Source organism: Ambystoma mexicanum, chromosome 4q (assembly GCF_040938575.1).
Source record: "Ambystoma mexicanum isolate Mex_15411 chromosome 4q, UKY_AmexF1_1, whole genome shotgun sequence".
NCBI classification, from domain to species: domain Eukaryota; kingdom Metazoa; phylum Chordata; class Amphibia; order Caudata; family Ambystomatidae; genus Ambystoma; species Ambystoma mexicanum.
This window is the reverse complement of record NC_090928.1, coordinates 911,342,720-911,357,731: the sequence shown is the minus strand read 5'-3', so window position 1 is coordinate 911,357,731 and position 15,012 is coordinate 911,342,720. Positions and strand designations below refer to the sequence as shown.

At 44.4% G+C, this 15,012-nt stretch overlaps 1 long non-coding RNA gene across 1 annotated transcript in view; it reads right to left on the bottom strand.

The window, feature by feature from the left end:
• Positions 1 to 15,012, bottom strand: part of LOC138467124 (uncharacterized) — a 300,570-nt gene that overhangs the window by 232,739 nt on the left and 52,819 nt on the right. The gene's annotated exons all lie outside the window — the stretch shown is intronic.

Here is a 15,012-nt window from a genome sequence, read left to right as displayed (position 1 = left end):
ACAAGAATATACTTTACAACAGGTGATTTTTCTCTTCATTCCTGAAAAAGCACATTAAACTTATTTCTTTCAATCCAATTTTCATCTGCAGCAAATATACATTTTAATCAGCATTAGTTCTTCCCTTGGGTGCTGGAGTTGTTTGCAGCCTGAATACATGTATAATGCCTTTGGTTAGAGTTTCTCTCTGCACAGATGATTCTTATACTTGTTGCAAAGTTTTAGGCACGTTTCCCGTGGAAAAATGAAAACAAGGGTTGCTTTTTCATAGATACATTTTATAGAGCTGTCATTCTAATGAGGCCCGGTTCCTCTGAGCCACACTGGATGATCCTGGGCATTGCAGGACCCTTTTAATCTCAATGATTCAGTAGAAATGAATGGATCTGGTACCAAAAACAGCACTTTTATGGTTGAAAAGCTGACATTTTAAAGAGGCATTTTGGGTTTACAGCAAAGTGCTGCTACTTCATTCCTTTGCTCCATGTTGAATGTTGCAGAGCAAACTAGCACATTCCTGCATTGATTACTCTTGTTTTACTCCACCTGAAATGGGGTTGGCAGGGCATGCAGCCTTTCTCTGGTTGTGACCCAAACACAGTTTTGAAGATTTTGGCACGCACAGGAGTCAGCACAGTCATTTTGGGACGTTTCCTTCACCATTGCAGTAAAGTGATGTAGTGAGGCACATTGGAATGGGACAAAATATCCCACAGAAGCTCTCATGCTCCTGTGCACACCAGACATCCTGGCACCAGTAATGTGGATTAGGACCAGAAAGTCCCAGCACATTTCCTGGGTACCCACAAACGTGACATGCATTAGCCCGCGAAATGCACTAGCTTTTGATGGAGAATGCATGCCCAAAAGGACTTGTGGGTCACAAAGAGCAAGGGGAAGGCCAGCAGACAAAATGGCTAAAGGAGAAGACAAAAGACCTTGTAGCATGGCTATGATCGATGATAGCCACAGTCATGAGACACACGAGGTAAGTGCGGTATGGCTCTGTAAAAGTTAATAAAAATACATGAAAAGGCTTCTGCTGCCATCCGTCTGCACCTAGGCACAGTTACCAAAAAATCCTTAAGCGATGTCTACGCCCAAAAACGCAAGGACCCCTGTGTGCGGTACTGCAATGTGCTTTGCGCACTGAAATACAGTTACCAAAGTGGTAACAAAGCCATAAGACTAAGGGAAACAATGTTTCCCAGTACTGAGTGTCTGAAGGACAAGTCAGTTTGCCCAGAACAATGAGTAAAAGTCCAGTGGAGCACAGCTGAAAACTGTGCTTCAGTGCCAAAAAGTCAGGACAGGATGCTGAAACAAAAGCAAATATTTGGGATGGTCCACAAATATAGGGGTAAAATAGCAGTAAGTAAAATGTTACGTAACACCAAATAAATCCCAGTGCACATCCACTGGGCCAAGTACCTCTGCCTGCACCCCTGTGCTTGTAGCGCTGGCATGTGCATAGAACAATGCACCTGCCACAAATAGCAGCATCCTCCCAGCTGCATAAAGCAGCCACTTTGCCACCATCCCGACAAGTGTTGCTCCAGACCCCTCCAACACCATTGCTGATGTCACTCCTGGGCCACCACCTGCTGCCAATATAACCGACACAGCTGTAGGAGCTGCATCCCCTCCAGCTGCCAAGACCACTCCCTGCCTGCCCCTGTTCAGATACATGAGAACTCACGTGCCGCCACAGCCACCCACGGGAAGACACAGGCTTTCACATACCCGGTCCCTGACTCAATTTCCTCACCTGAATCATTGATCCAATGCCACCAGCATCAGTACTTTAACACAGGGGCAAATGATGATGCATTAGACCACTACATGTAGGTAGAGGGGGGTCAAATCCCTTTGATTTAGCCCCAGCCTTTACACACCCCTGAGAGTGTGCCACAGCATTCCCTTGATGCCATATGGAGCAGACTCAATACCATAGAACAATTCCAGGTGCGAATTGAAAACATCACAGAACTGCAGCTACAAGGCAATCAGGGATTCAGTGCAGGGCTCATCCTGCAGGATTGCTAGGGCCATCAACTGGCAGTGCCGCCCTCTCTCTCTGTCAACTGCTGACGATGCAGTTATGGGCCAGAGGATCACAGAGATGACAGATGCTATCTCTGCAGGTGCATAAAACATGCAGGGCACCCTTCTCCTCACCCTCCAGAAGATCCAGGCCGTGAGTCTGATGCTTCGACCTCTGTCACCCCCATGGAAGGTTCACTGCCTGGCAGCCCTCTTCACCACTCCATGTGGAATGTGGCATGCACACAGCCCGAGCAACCTGCCATGCTCAAGGAGGTATGTAAATTACACTTCATTTGACTTGACATTAAAACTGGCACAAGGGAGGTGGGAGGGCATGGGTATTGGTGATTGAGGGAAGTGACAATGACATGGGTGTTGGGGCTTAAGGGTGGTGGGAGGGCATGGTTGTTGTGGATTGCGGTAAGTGGGAACGCATGGATATTTGATTCATAATAAATAAAGCATGTTTACACTTGAACACATGGGAAGACAGTCATGTGCGAGTGGGAGTGAAAAATGGATTATGTGCCTATCTACACATGTGTGAGGTAAGTGTAATGGCATGTGTTCAAAAGAAATTGTCATTGAGCTCTTGCCACACAAGATGGCTGTCCTTTTTATTATCATTATTATTATTAGGGCATTTATTAAACATGGACCTAGCTTCGGAAAGCAAGCGAGAGCTCTACAATCATAGGGGGATGAGCAAGGTTAGGGAGCAGAGAAAGAAAGGAGTGGGTATATATCAATAGTGGAGGGAGAGCAATTGTCAGCAATGGGCGTACACATAACCTGGGCAGGAAGCAGTGGGGATCAGATAACCAGTCTCAAATATGATGAGGAGTGCATGGCGTGTGGGCCTAGATATTAGGGAGGAGCCATTCCTTGAAGAGGAGGGTCTCAAGCTCCTTACTGAACTGTAGATGTGAGGGGGTGGGTTGGATGTTGATGGGGAGGAGATTTCAGAGTCTTCGGGCATAGAGAGAGAAGTGCTGTCTTCTGTTTGTTTTTCCTTCCTGCACCGGTGGAATTCAAGTCTATAGATGCCCTTATTTCTGGTGGAGTTTAGGCCTCCGGAGATGCTGAATTTCTCAGTCAGGTAGCTTGGGAACTTCATGGTGATAGCCTTGTAGATGATGCTGCAATATTTGATGATGGTACAGGGTTGCAGCGGAAGCCATTACAGTTTGACAAGGGTTGGGTGATGTGGTTGAATTTTCATAGTCCTTTGATGAGTTGTGCTGCATCATGCAGGACACATCCCAGGGGAGCCAATGTAGTCGCTCCAAGAGGGCATTGTCACCATCCATGTAGGAGAGGAACCAGGCTCAGACAGCAGATCTGAAGTTGTTTTCTCTGATGAAATTATTGATATTTTGGAGCAGAGAAATTTGGTACCAAGCAGTCTGTGTCTTCCTTGCTATGTGCTTTTTGTAGGAGTTTTGTAGGTTCGATGTCAAACCTGTGGGACTTGCCACCGGTGCCTAGCTTGAGTGTGAAGCTTCCGAGTTGCATGGCAGAGAGCCAGGTCTGGATGTCTTGTTGTTCGATGTTGTTTGTCAACAGTAGGGATTCAGTCTTGGAGGGGTTGTGCTTCAGTTAACCACTGGACATCAGTGCCTGGATCAGGAGAGCCAGGAGGCAAAGATGGCCACCATAAAGGATTTTAAGGGCATTGTCTATCAGCTTGATTGTAGCCATTGCTGTGCTGCATCTAGGTCTGAAGCCAGCATGCTAGGACTGAATGAGGATGTTGGCTTTGATGTATTGGACAAATTGCGTAGCTACTGCTTTCTCAAGGATTTTACCTAGGAAGGGAAGATTGTTGATGGGGGTAGTTGCTGAGGTTATCAGGGTTCAGAGTTGGTTTCTTCAGAAGCTGGAGGTTTTGTCTGGTTTTAAGGGTCAATGGGAAGGTGCCTTGGGTTAGGTTCTAACGCTTACCTCTGGTGCCCTGCAAGAGTGCCTGGTCCGGTCTGTCGACATGTGGTACTAGCCTCGACTCTATGCGGCTCACTCAAAACCACACCCTCCCCTCTGTTACACTGTAGGGTAAGTTTTCCAGTGGACAGGATGGTCGGGAGTGATTTGGTATGGTTCTTGATATGGCTCTTGGTCTGCTGGGATGGCTATTGGATCCCCCAGAATGAACCTAAGGACAGGGGAATAAACAGAATCAACCGATTTGTAACCACTCTGTTGCCCCGCCTTCCTGCTGCTGCCCAGGTATGCTGACTGGCACCACTAACGCCTGCTCATCTTATGGTACTCTGTAGGCTCAGTCTATCTCCAGTTCACTCACTTGATTCAGTGGCCCAGGCCTGCTGTGACACACTTTATGCCTTTGGATGAGTGTCTCTATGGAATTGCAGGTATGATGTCAGATCTGCACATTGGAATGTCCTTTCAGTGCCATACAGTCTTGCTTTCTTTAATTCACATGTTGTATAGGAGTGAGATTGTTGTTCATAAGCTGCGCGTGTTATGCTGATTGCTAATACACATGCTGTAGCTTGAGTGTGTTGTTTGCATCCTGCATGCGTTATGCTGTATGTTTGTAGCAAAATCTCAAGTGCTGTCTTTGATTACTTATCAGGTCCGGAGCTGTCGATACAGTCTGCCAAGCCGTGATGACAGCGAGAGCCGCTGCCACGTAGATGCTGAGCAACGAAGTCCGGAACTTGGACCAATGTAAGTATCACTGTTGAGGGGGTGGAGCGGAGGCGAAGCGTGGCGCTCCGGTATAACCCTGTGTCTTCTTTTCTCTTGCAGGATCTGTGGGAGAGCCGCGCTGGATGCTGGAGAGCCGCGCTGGGTGTTGGAGCCATGGAGCGATCAGATGAGTTCCTGGAGCAGCTGAGGTACGTATCTGAGGTACATATGTAGAACGTTAGACAGCAGATGGAAAAACTCTGGGCTAACTGGTGAAACAATGAGCAGGATCCGCTGCAAGTGGACTTCTCGATTCAGGAAGGCAAGTGTTACTCTGCCTACTGTACAGCCAGAGAGAACGCTAAGTGCTGAGTGTGGCCCAGGGTGGGGCTTATATAGCACAGGGCACCCAGCACCACTAGACCACCAAGGATGTTGCAGAGCTGGATTGCCAGGGGCCATCTTGGGTTACGCATGTTGACCTACTCTGGGGGCCATCTTGAAAGTGGTACTTGGCCATACAAACAAGCTTCTGCCTATTCCTTCACCAGCTAGCGAACCTCAGTGTCCAGGCATTGCCTGCGCTGCGTGTCTGGGCTCTGGGGACCCTGCTAGTGGTCATGACAGCACTCCCTCAAACTCCCCTCAAGGAGAGCTACACCTGGCCCTGGGTGTTCTGAGTGATTACGGTGGTAACGGGCCAATAAGTGTGAAGCGTGTATATTTTCAAATGGTTCCCAGGTCCGATCTGATACACCATACCCTGTCCAATCAAACAAATAGTAGAATTTCCTCCACATGATCTTAGAATCTAGGATATCTCTAACCTTGTATTCAGCCTCCTCTCCCTGTACCTCCACCGGAGGAGGTCACCTTAAGGAATCCCGGGTCCGTGGGTTTCAATAGTGAGACATGGAAGACCGGGTGTATGCGGAATGTGGGGAATAACACCAAATTTATTGCTACAGGATTGATAATGGATTCAATGGGAAAAGGACCAATATACCTTCAATTGGATGTGTCTTGTAGCTAGCCACACTTTATCACCTACTTGGTACATAGGCTCCTTGGATCGCGTTTTGTCTGCAAAATGCTTGTGAGCTGTTTTTGACTCCAGGAGGGTTTGGGTAGCCTTTGTCAGGGTTTCCTTAATGCTTGTGTGTAAGGTGTTAACGGCTGGCATATCCAAGGGTACCGGTGGGTCAAGAGCTGAGGTCCATGGATCCCTCCTATGTAAGAAGAAGAAAGGTGAGGCACCTGTAGAACTGTGGACTGTGTTGTTTTAGGCGTATTCAGCTGCACATAGTAGTTCCATCCAATTAAGGTCCACTTGGGTAAGCATACATCGGAGATATTTCTCGAGAGTCTGATTTGTTCTTTCGGTTTGGCCATCTTTCTGTGGATGGTGACTGGTAGACAAACATAATTCAAATTGGGCCTTGGCACAACAATTCCTCCAGAACTTGGAAAGGAATTGACTCCCCCCAATCGGAGATCACCCAGAGAGGGGAAGCCATGCAGTCTGATGATGTTTGCAAGAAGGTCTGAGCAAGAAACCCTGCGTTTGGTAATCCCTTCAAGGTGATGAAGTGTGCCATGTTAGTTAGGAGATCAACTACAACCAGTATCGTGTTATAACCATTGCAAGGTGGCAGTTCAGTAATGAAGTCCAAAGAGATGGTATGCCATGGGGCTGGTGGAATTGATAAGGGGCAAAGCAACCCCATTGGTTTGTTTCTATGTGCATTGTTTCTGTTGTATATAGCACAAGTCTTTACATATTGCGTAATGTCTTTATGCCATGTAGGCCAACAGAAGTTATGTTGGACCTTTACCAGTGTACCAATACCTGAATGTCAAGCTGTGAGTGCATCATGATAGGTTTTCATAACCTGGTTGTGCATCCTAGGGTGTGGTAGGTACAAGTAGTTCTGGTAATATGGAAGGTCGTCCACTTTCATCAGTTGTGTTCCCTGTGAGATCCAAGCTTGTATTTGGTCAGGGTTCATTAGCTTTCTGATTTCGTCTTGTATTTCATCCAACGAGGGCGAGCTGATCCGCGTGCCCCCAATAGTTTCTCTTCTGGTATGATTGGTATGAGCTTAGGACTTGCATACACACTTCTCCTTCAGTATCCCAACCAATCCGAGATAGAGCATCCGCCTTTCCGTTCTTCACACCAGGGCGATTAGTCACCGTGAAATCGTACTCCAAGAAGAACTGAGCCCACCATAGGTGGCATGGAGACTGGGCTCTGGCCGCCCATAGGAATTGCAAGTTGAGATGGTCTCTGAGTACTGTGGCTGTGTGCCGTGCACCAAGGAGATGGTGTTGCCACTACTCAAAGGCAGCCTTGATGGCCAGTAATTCCTTGTCCGCCACAGCATGATTTAGATCTGCTGAGTTGAACCTCTGGGACCAGATTGCCACTGGATGTAAGTGGTTGGTGTCAGGATCTCTTTGGAACAAAACCAGCCGCATAGCCACATTGGAGGCATCTGTTTCAACCAGGTATGGTAGCTCAGGGTTCGGATGCTTGAATACTGGGGCAGTAGTGAATTGATGTTTCAGTTGCATGAAGGCCTGCTCGGCTTCATTTAGCCACTTAAATGTGCAGTTCTTTTGAAGCAAGGAGGTGATGGGATGAACAATATCTGAGAAATCTGCGATAAACCACCTATAAAAGTTAGCAAACCCCAGGTATCTCTGGACAGTCTTGATGGAAGTGGGCGAAGGCTATTGTAGTATTGATTCCATCCATCTGGATGCCGTGAGGAGTCAGTATGTATCCAAGGAACTCCACTGTGGTCACGTGAAAGGCGCACTTCTCAGGTTTTGCAAATAGATGGTGCTGGCGTAGTTTGTCCAAGACATGGTGCAAGTGTTCTACCAAAGTCGTGGAGTAGATCAAGATGTCATCTATGTACACCATTGCGCAAACGTCCAATAACTCCCTTAGAACATCAGTCATTAAAAACTGGAATGTTGCCGGTGTGTTGCACAGTCCGAAGGGCATGACGGTGTATTCGAATAGCCTGAATTTGTGCGGAAGGCCGTCTTCCACTCGTTCCCAGCCTTCATGCGAACCAGGTGGTAGGCTCCTCTAAGGTCAAGTTTCATGTCAATCCTTGCCCCTTTTATTTGGTTGCAGTAATACTGGAATTAACGGCAAAGGATACAATTTTTTATGGTGATTTTGTTGAGACCTCAGTAATCTATACAGGTCCTGAGGTCCCCCTCCTTTTTGGGGATGAAGAAAAGAGCTGAGGAGACAGGTGACTTGGATGGCCGAATGAACCCATTGGCTAGATACTGATCTAAGTAGTCGGTTCTCCTTCTCTGTAAGGGCATATATGCGACTGCAGGGAGTTTGCGCTCCCGGAACCAAATCTACTTGGCAGTCATAGAGACTGTGGGGCGGCAAGGTGTTGGCTTGCTCCTTCTGAAAGACATCTTGATAGGCGTTGTAATCTGGAGGCAGTTGGTCCATTATACCGATCAATGCCCCATGTGATCCGGCTCCTTGGGTTTTGGCAACATCGGTGGATGCAAATGGATAACAGGTCCGAGCACATTCGGCTGGAAAGGTCAACAAATGGGTCTACCAATCTGTGTCCAGGTTATGACATTCCAATCAGGGCATCCCCAGTATCAATTGGAACTGGGGTGCATTGATTAAGTCAAAGACAATGTTCCTGATGGCTGTCATGGCATAGCAATACAACCTTCACTGTACATTGGGTAACTGGTCTGGATGACAGTTGAGACCCATCCACAGACACTATGGTATCTGCCTTTTCCCATCTCTGAATGGGCTGTAAAGCATTCCAATTGGGTGTCACACCCCAGACCAGGACTCTTGCCCTTAGCCTATGATTTAGCGCTCAATTGTTGTTCCCAGTCGAGGTTGGAGGAGACTGGATGTTCACGGGGGGATGTGAGTTGAGTCCAGCTCGAAGTGGATAATGTGATGGTCGGACCATGAACATGGCTTATTAGAGATTAGGTTCAAATGCAGTTTAGGTTGGCCACCCAGTTCAGGGTTCTGCCGTGGCAATGGGTGGGATCTGACAGGTGATTTTTGAAGCCCAGTTCGAGTAGGGATTGTTTTTTTTTTTTTAATTTGTTTATTTGTACATGGTTTATCACAAACCTTTACAAAATGATCACCAAACAAAACGAGAACATTAAAATCTTGGAGAGATAATACTCACAAAATGTAAACAATTCATGATATAACATACACATAAAAAAGTTTGAACATTAAAATCGAACAAAATAAAGAAACATCCTAACCCAATAATAGATTAACTTAATTCACAAATTATTTTTAAAAAGGAAATAACACGCATGATCAAACTGGGCGAATAACCATTTCTCATCTTATACCAAATGTATTTAGGGTCAGTACATAAAATATTATCAAAAAATTCCAAAAAGTATTCAGTACATTGATTAATCAACGAAGGACATCTTACCATGATGTGTTCTAAAGTCTCCTCAGTTTCCAGAACCATACAAAATCTACACCATTTTTTATCATCCACAGGATTTCTTATATTTAGTATAAAATGTGTGTGCAAAACATTCAACCTGAACCTCATAAAGCTATTTCTGAAAGTCCTTGATGGATATTTTATCAGATAGTGCTCTATAACCGGCAAACATTTCCAAAAGGAATGAACATGGTTATACAATTTCGAAGAAAAAACTTTACTTTTAGTCAGCGACCAGTCCATTCCATAGATAATCTGTTTGCATCTATTAGGCTTGTTAATAGCGGTACACTTGGCAATCCCCATCTCTTCCATCATCTTTTCCATGTCATTGTTTAAAGAAATCATAAAAGGGCATGTTAAATCAAGTCCTGCTTCAACATAAAAGTTAGAAATCCCAAGTGCTTTACATTTGCTCCACAGCCTCAGTCTCTTAACTGCCACCACCGCGTGGAGAGATTGCAGCCCCAGTTCATACCTCAATACTTCAATAGGGATACAGTTGGGCAGAAAGAATAACAGCCCCCTCCATATGATACCTTCCAATGATTTCAAAAAATCTGAAATGTCAAATGGACAGATCTCTAAACCATAAGTTGTCCTGGGGACCACTTTTCTGAAATAAAACTCCCTTATGGGAATCAAAGTGAAGCCTCCAAATTTCTTTTCAAGGATTCTCATCTGTCTAAGAGCAACTTCTGCTTTGGTCCTGAGTTGATTTTTAAATAATGTAACAGATTCAAAACCAATAAAGCAGTATCCCAAGTATTTCAAGGCTTTCTCAGACCTAATATGTTTGCCCTCACAGAACCATGTAAATGAATCCTGCTTCTTGTTTGCAACATCCCATACGTATTATAATTGTCTTAGCCGGATAGATTTTCAAGTATAAATTACTTACAAACAGTTCAAAAACCTTAATTAAACGCTGAAGACCCACCGTTGTATTATCCAGGAGTAAAAAATCATCAGCATAGGCCAACCAAGAGATGGCCCTTCCATTCAACTTAGGAGACACCAGACCCCCCTTCTGAAAAGCAAGATGAGCACCGCTAACATAGAGATTAAAAATTGTTGGGGCCAACATGCAGCCTTGATGTAGCCCATTAATGGTAGAAATCTGTGAAGAGAGATCACCCATTGAATTCATACGTATGACTAAACTAGTGTCCGTATATAACTCAATCATAATATCCAGAAGGTGATTGGGGATATTTAAGGATTTTAATTTGTACCACAAAATAGGTCTATCAACTAGGTCAAATACATTACTAAGATCCATCGATGCCACAAAAGTGGATCGCAAGCCCCCAATCAGGGTTTTGCTTTTCAGGCATCTAAGGACTAATCCACCACAGTCCGTACCACAATTTTTCCTAAAACCCAATTGGTTAATACTAAGGATCTGATTGTCCTCCATCCATTTCTGTACATCAAGCAATACCAGAGATGCAAAGATTTTAGACTCAGAGTCTGCAATGGCTATAGGTCGATAATTACAGGGCATCACTCTGGAGCCCTTTTTGAATACGGGAATCACTACCGACACCCTCCAGGATTGTGGGACAGTTTTGGAAATGCACACATCTTTAAATAGTATACGTAGTATTTTTGCCCATGCGAGGGGGTTAGACTTTAATACCTTATTCGTGAGGTTATTAAGGCCAGGTGCACCCGTATTTCTGGATTTAATGATCAGACTTCTGATTAAATCCACCTCACAAGACAATGACCAGGAAGTGGAAGACTCAGCACAAGGTGAAGAGCATCGATGATTTAACTTGTAAACCTTAGCAAAATGACCGGCCCAGGATGCTTCAGGAATGGGATTTACCATATCAGCGATGTGAGTCGAATCCACATTATTGATCAATTGCCAAACATTTTTAGATGAGGCCCCTCTCATGGCCCCCAACATCCTTTCACCGTCGCGTTGAGCCATGATACCTCTGTGGCTAATCAGCCAATTTTTAAAGGATTGCTTTAGTTGTCTAATTCTATCCCCAATACCAGACTCGAGCAAACACAGTTTCCGCAATTTGCGGAGCTCTCTATAAAGCTCTCTTTTTCTCTCGTAAACTTCCGTGTCCATAGAGTGCTTATAATAAGTTGATTGGGCAACTCTACCAGACATTTTTTCCAAGAGATGCTTAATTTTAGATCTTATTGTGTTATCAAACTCTTTTACTGAGAACATGCACAAGCGTTGCTCCAACTTGTTTTTTTCATATTCCGCAATCATGTTTAAAGTAAATTTCGTAGTTGAATTAAATGTCCAGTTTAGTCTGCTCTTTGCAGTGTTTACCACCAGTTCCTTGTTGTACCTCTTAGGGGTCTTCACACTGATTTTAAATTCTAACTCTACCATCAACATACAATGGTCACTTGTGTTAGCGGTTTTCACTTCGAAATTTAACATGGCGAAACTTAATTTGGCAGTTAAGAATATATAGTCTATAATAGACCCGCTCCCCCTTGCGTACCAAGTATGGTAATTGTTTGAGATCAATTTAAGCCCCCACAGATTGGCAAAACGTAGCCATAAAAAAGCTCTTAGCTTAGCGCTGCCGCTACTGCAGGTAGCTATCTTAAGATACAGCATTTCTCCTGATAGCTTATCCACGCTACAATCAGCATTTAGGTCACCTGCTATGGTAATTTCCCCATCTTTATTCTCCATGCACCACTTATCAATAGGTTTTCCCAAGTCACTCAGCTCAATTTCCAACTCGTGGTCTGAGTATTCGTTAGCATTCCAGTAAACGTTTATCACCAATAGGGGAAAGCTCGGCTCAACATTTCCCACCACATAAGCAGCAAAAAGGAACGATTGACCTTGTTTCCATTTATTTAGCATTAACAATCCCGAGGATTCTTTGGTGGCCGTGAGCAAACCCCCTTTGGGTCTACCCCTCGGTCCTTTAGTAGCGCATAGGTCTTCCACAACAAAGCCTTCCCAACCCACCCGCGCAGTTAACCATGTTTCCTGTAGTAAGATTAAATCAAAAGACTGTAACTCGTTGATAAGAGACTCGTTATTAAAGAGATTGAAATTACCGCGAGTATTCCAACATATAAACTTCAAATTGTGAGTGGTAACTATGCAGGTTTACCAAGTTCTTTTGGATTATTAATAGCATCTCTCAAGGACAAAACCAGCCATCTCCAATCTTGTTTCTCTGACGTCTCTTCCGATCTGTGGAAAGAAGGCGGTATGACCTGCCCATTACTGTCCTGAGCTGTTAACCCACCTCTCTCTGGTACGTTTAACAAATTAGATTGATCTTTGAAGGCGAAAAGTTCAAAGCCCATACGTTGAAGTGATTCAACTTCCTTCAATAACATCGATCTAACCAGGGGCGATGGAATTACCAATCTTACAAAATCAAGCCTTTCCTTGTGTATAAAATCCACAAGGCGGATATCGGCCGAGGTGATAAGTTTTAGTTCAGGTATTGCAGAAAATAAAGATAAAATGTACGGTCTCTTCAAAGGCTGATTTCTTTCATCTTTAAATATGGAACACAAAATCAGACCTGGTAGATTCGGAAACACTGGGGGTCTGAGCTCATGTGCATATTTTGTATCATACAAAACATTTTCATTACACTCCTTTACCTCACCCCTAACATAGGCTTGGTAAGCCAGTTCATTCATCTCATTGTCCAAAGTTCCTTTGTCTTCTTTATGCCCCCTGACCAAACAATATTTATTCCTTAATTTTTTATTTTCTTCCAACATCTCATTCACATTTCTCAATAATTCACCCACAAGACCATGTTCATTGACCTTCAAATCCTTGCCTCGATCCATTGAATCGTTAGGCAAGGTTACATCGTCCGTGGCCTTAGCCTTGAGAGTGTCAGTACATACTCTTGTTCCTGTATCCTTGGTACCACAACTTTTATCAATTTGATCCGTTATTCTCTATTTTTCTTTCAGCCTTAGATTTTCATTCATCAATTCCTGCATATTTCTAAGAATATCCTCCACCTTAGCCTGAGATTCACTGGGTTTGGGATATGTATACCATCTTTGCCCTCCTGTGACATAACACCCTTGTCATTATCCCTCCGGGTATCTCTGCTTACCATAAGATTACTAAATGGAAAGGTATTTCCAGTAAGTGGGTCTTTGTGGTATAGACCTGTATTTACAGATTGTACAATAGGTCTTGTGCGTGGCTTAACAGAGCACCCCACGTCTTTTAGAGGGACGTGAGTTTTTTCTTGCTCAATAACCATATCCTTTATACCTTTAGTGAGAACCTCCTTTGTCACCTGAGGGACCAAAACCTTCACCGAATTCCCCACAGATCCTTTGAATATCTTAAAGATATCATTCAGACCCTTTTCCAGTACGCTTGAATTCTCTACAGCAGAAGCCCCTTTTTTTTCTTTTTCATAACCTCATACATTCCATTCGTCCCATCCTCATATTCATTCAAAGGCTCTTGCATAGCCGGGGCATTCTCATTTACTACAGCATTAGATTCCGAATCAATTTATTGAGATGCCACATAAATCACGGCATCCAAGGCATCCTCCTCAATCATATGTTTCATATCCAAATCCCTCATAAATTTTCTGGATGTTTTATTTTTTGAGTCTATTTTCTTGGTTTTATTATTATTATTTTTTTTGCCAATTTTATTTTTGCTGCTCTGGATTGCAGCCTGGGCATCCCCAAACCATCAGCTGTACCGTTACCTTCCGGCAGCACATTCGGCTTAAGGTCACTAGAAACCTGCAGATCTTTTTTTGATGTATTGGCCACTATCTCCGAAAATTTTGGGATTAGCTTTTTATCTTTGGGTGTTGGTTCAATAACCATGCTTGGAGAGATATCATTACTCATCCCAGCTCCATACTTATCCGACTTACATGAGATTTTCAAATCCGCCCCCCACACAGCCATACCCTCCCTAACAGTTGGCATCATTATATCGGATATGCCTTTAGGCAGTGGTGCCTCAATACATTGAATAACAGGTATAAGTGAAGCCGATAAAGCATTCGAAAAGTTATCAACCGATTTTACAATTGTGGCTAAAAAAGTATTCTGTTTTCGTAGTTCTGTCAAAATAGCCCGGTTGAAAATACCTAGCATCATTGACAGATCTTCACCTGGAGGGAAGTCATTTGGACCCCCCATATGGATGTCATAAATGGGGTCCGAAAGAAGATCCTCAGAGATAAAGATAGCTGGCGTATTAGTAAGATCTTCCAATTCAGCCACAATATCCCCCTGAGGTGAGTTATTATGAGGGACTTCATTTGCATTCTCGCCAAACATAGGTTGAGAAGGGTCCATATTATCGTCCAAGTTCCTTAATTCTGCTGAACAATCCTGCGCACATTGGAGCAGTTCCTCTTCGTCACCACAAGGAGGTGGAAGAGGAAGCGCCGCCGCTCGTGCCAGGCTAGCTCTGCGTGTGCTGACAGCTGTGAAAAAATCTGCCCTATGGTCTTGGCGAAGAGCTGTAAGCTTATTTTTCCCCATAATGTGGTATTACACTCCTATTAGGCCAGCCGTATAGATGAACACCACACTGACTATGAACAACAGACTGACCTTGATGTTAAAGTAACCCACAAGTACACTAGCCTTTAAACAAACACAATATCCCTTCTCTTTGGATTCAGAGATCAAGGCTTATTAACGACACATAGCACGTACCAGGATCCTCCACCCCCTCACAACCTCACAGCCAAACAGCTCAACAGCTTACTTAGAGCTTACATTGTGCGCGCGCGCCGTGCGTGAGAAGCCCTGCTCTAGTAGCTAGTTTGCGCGCGGCTGCGAGGGCGGGGGGCGT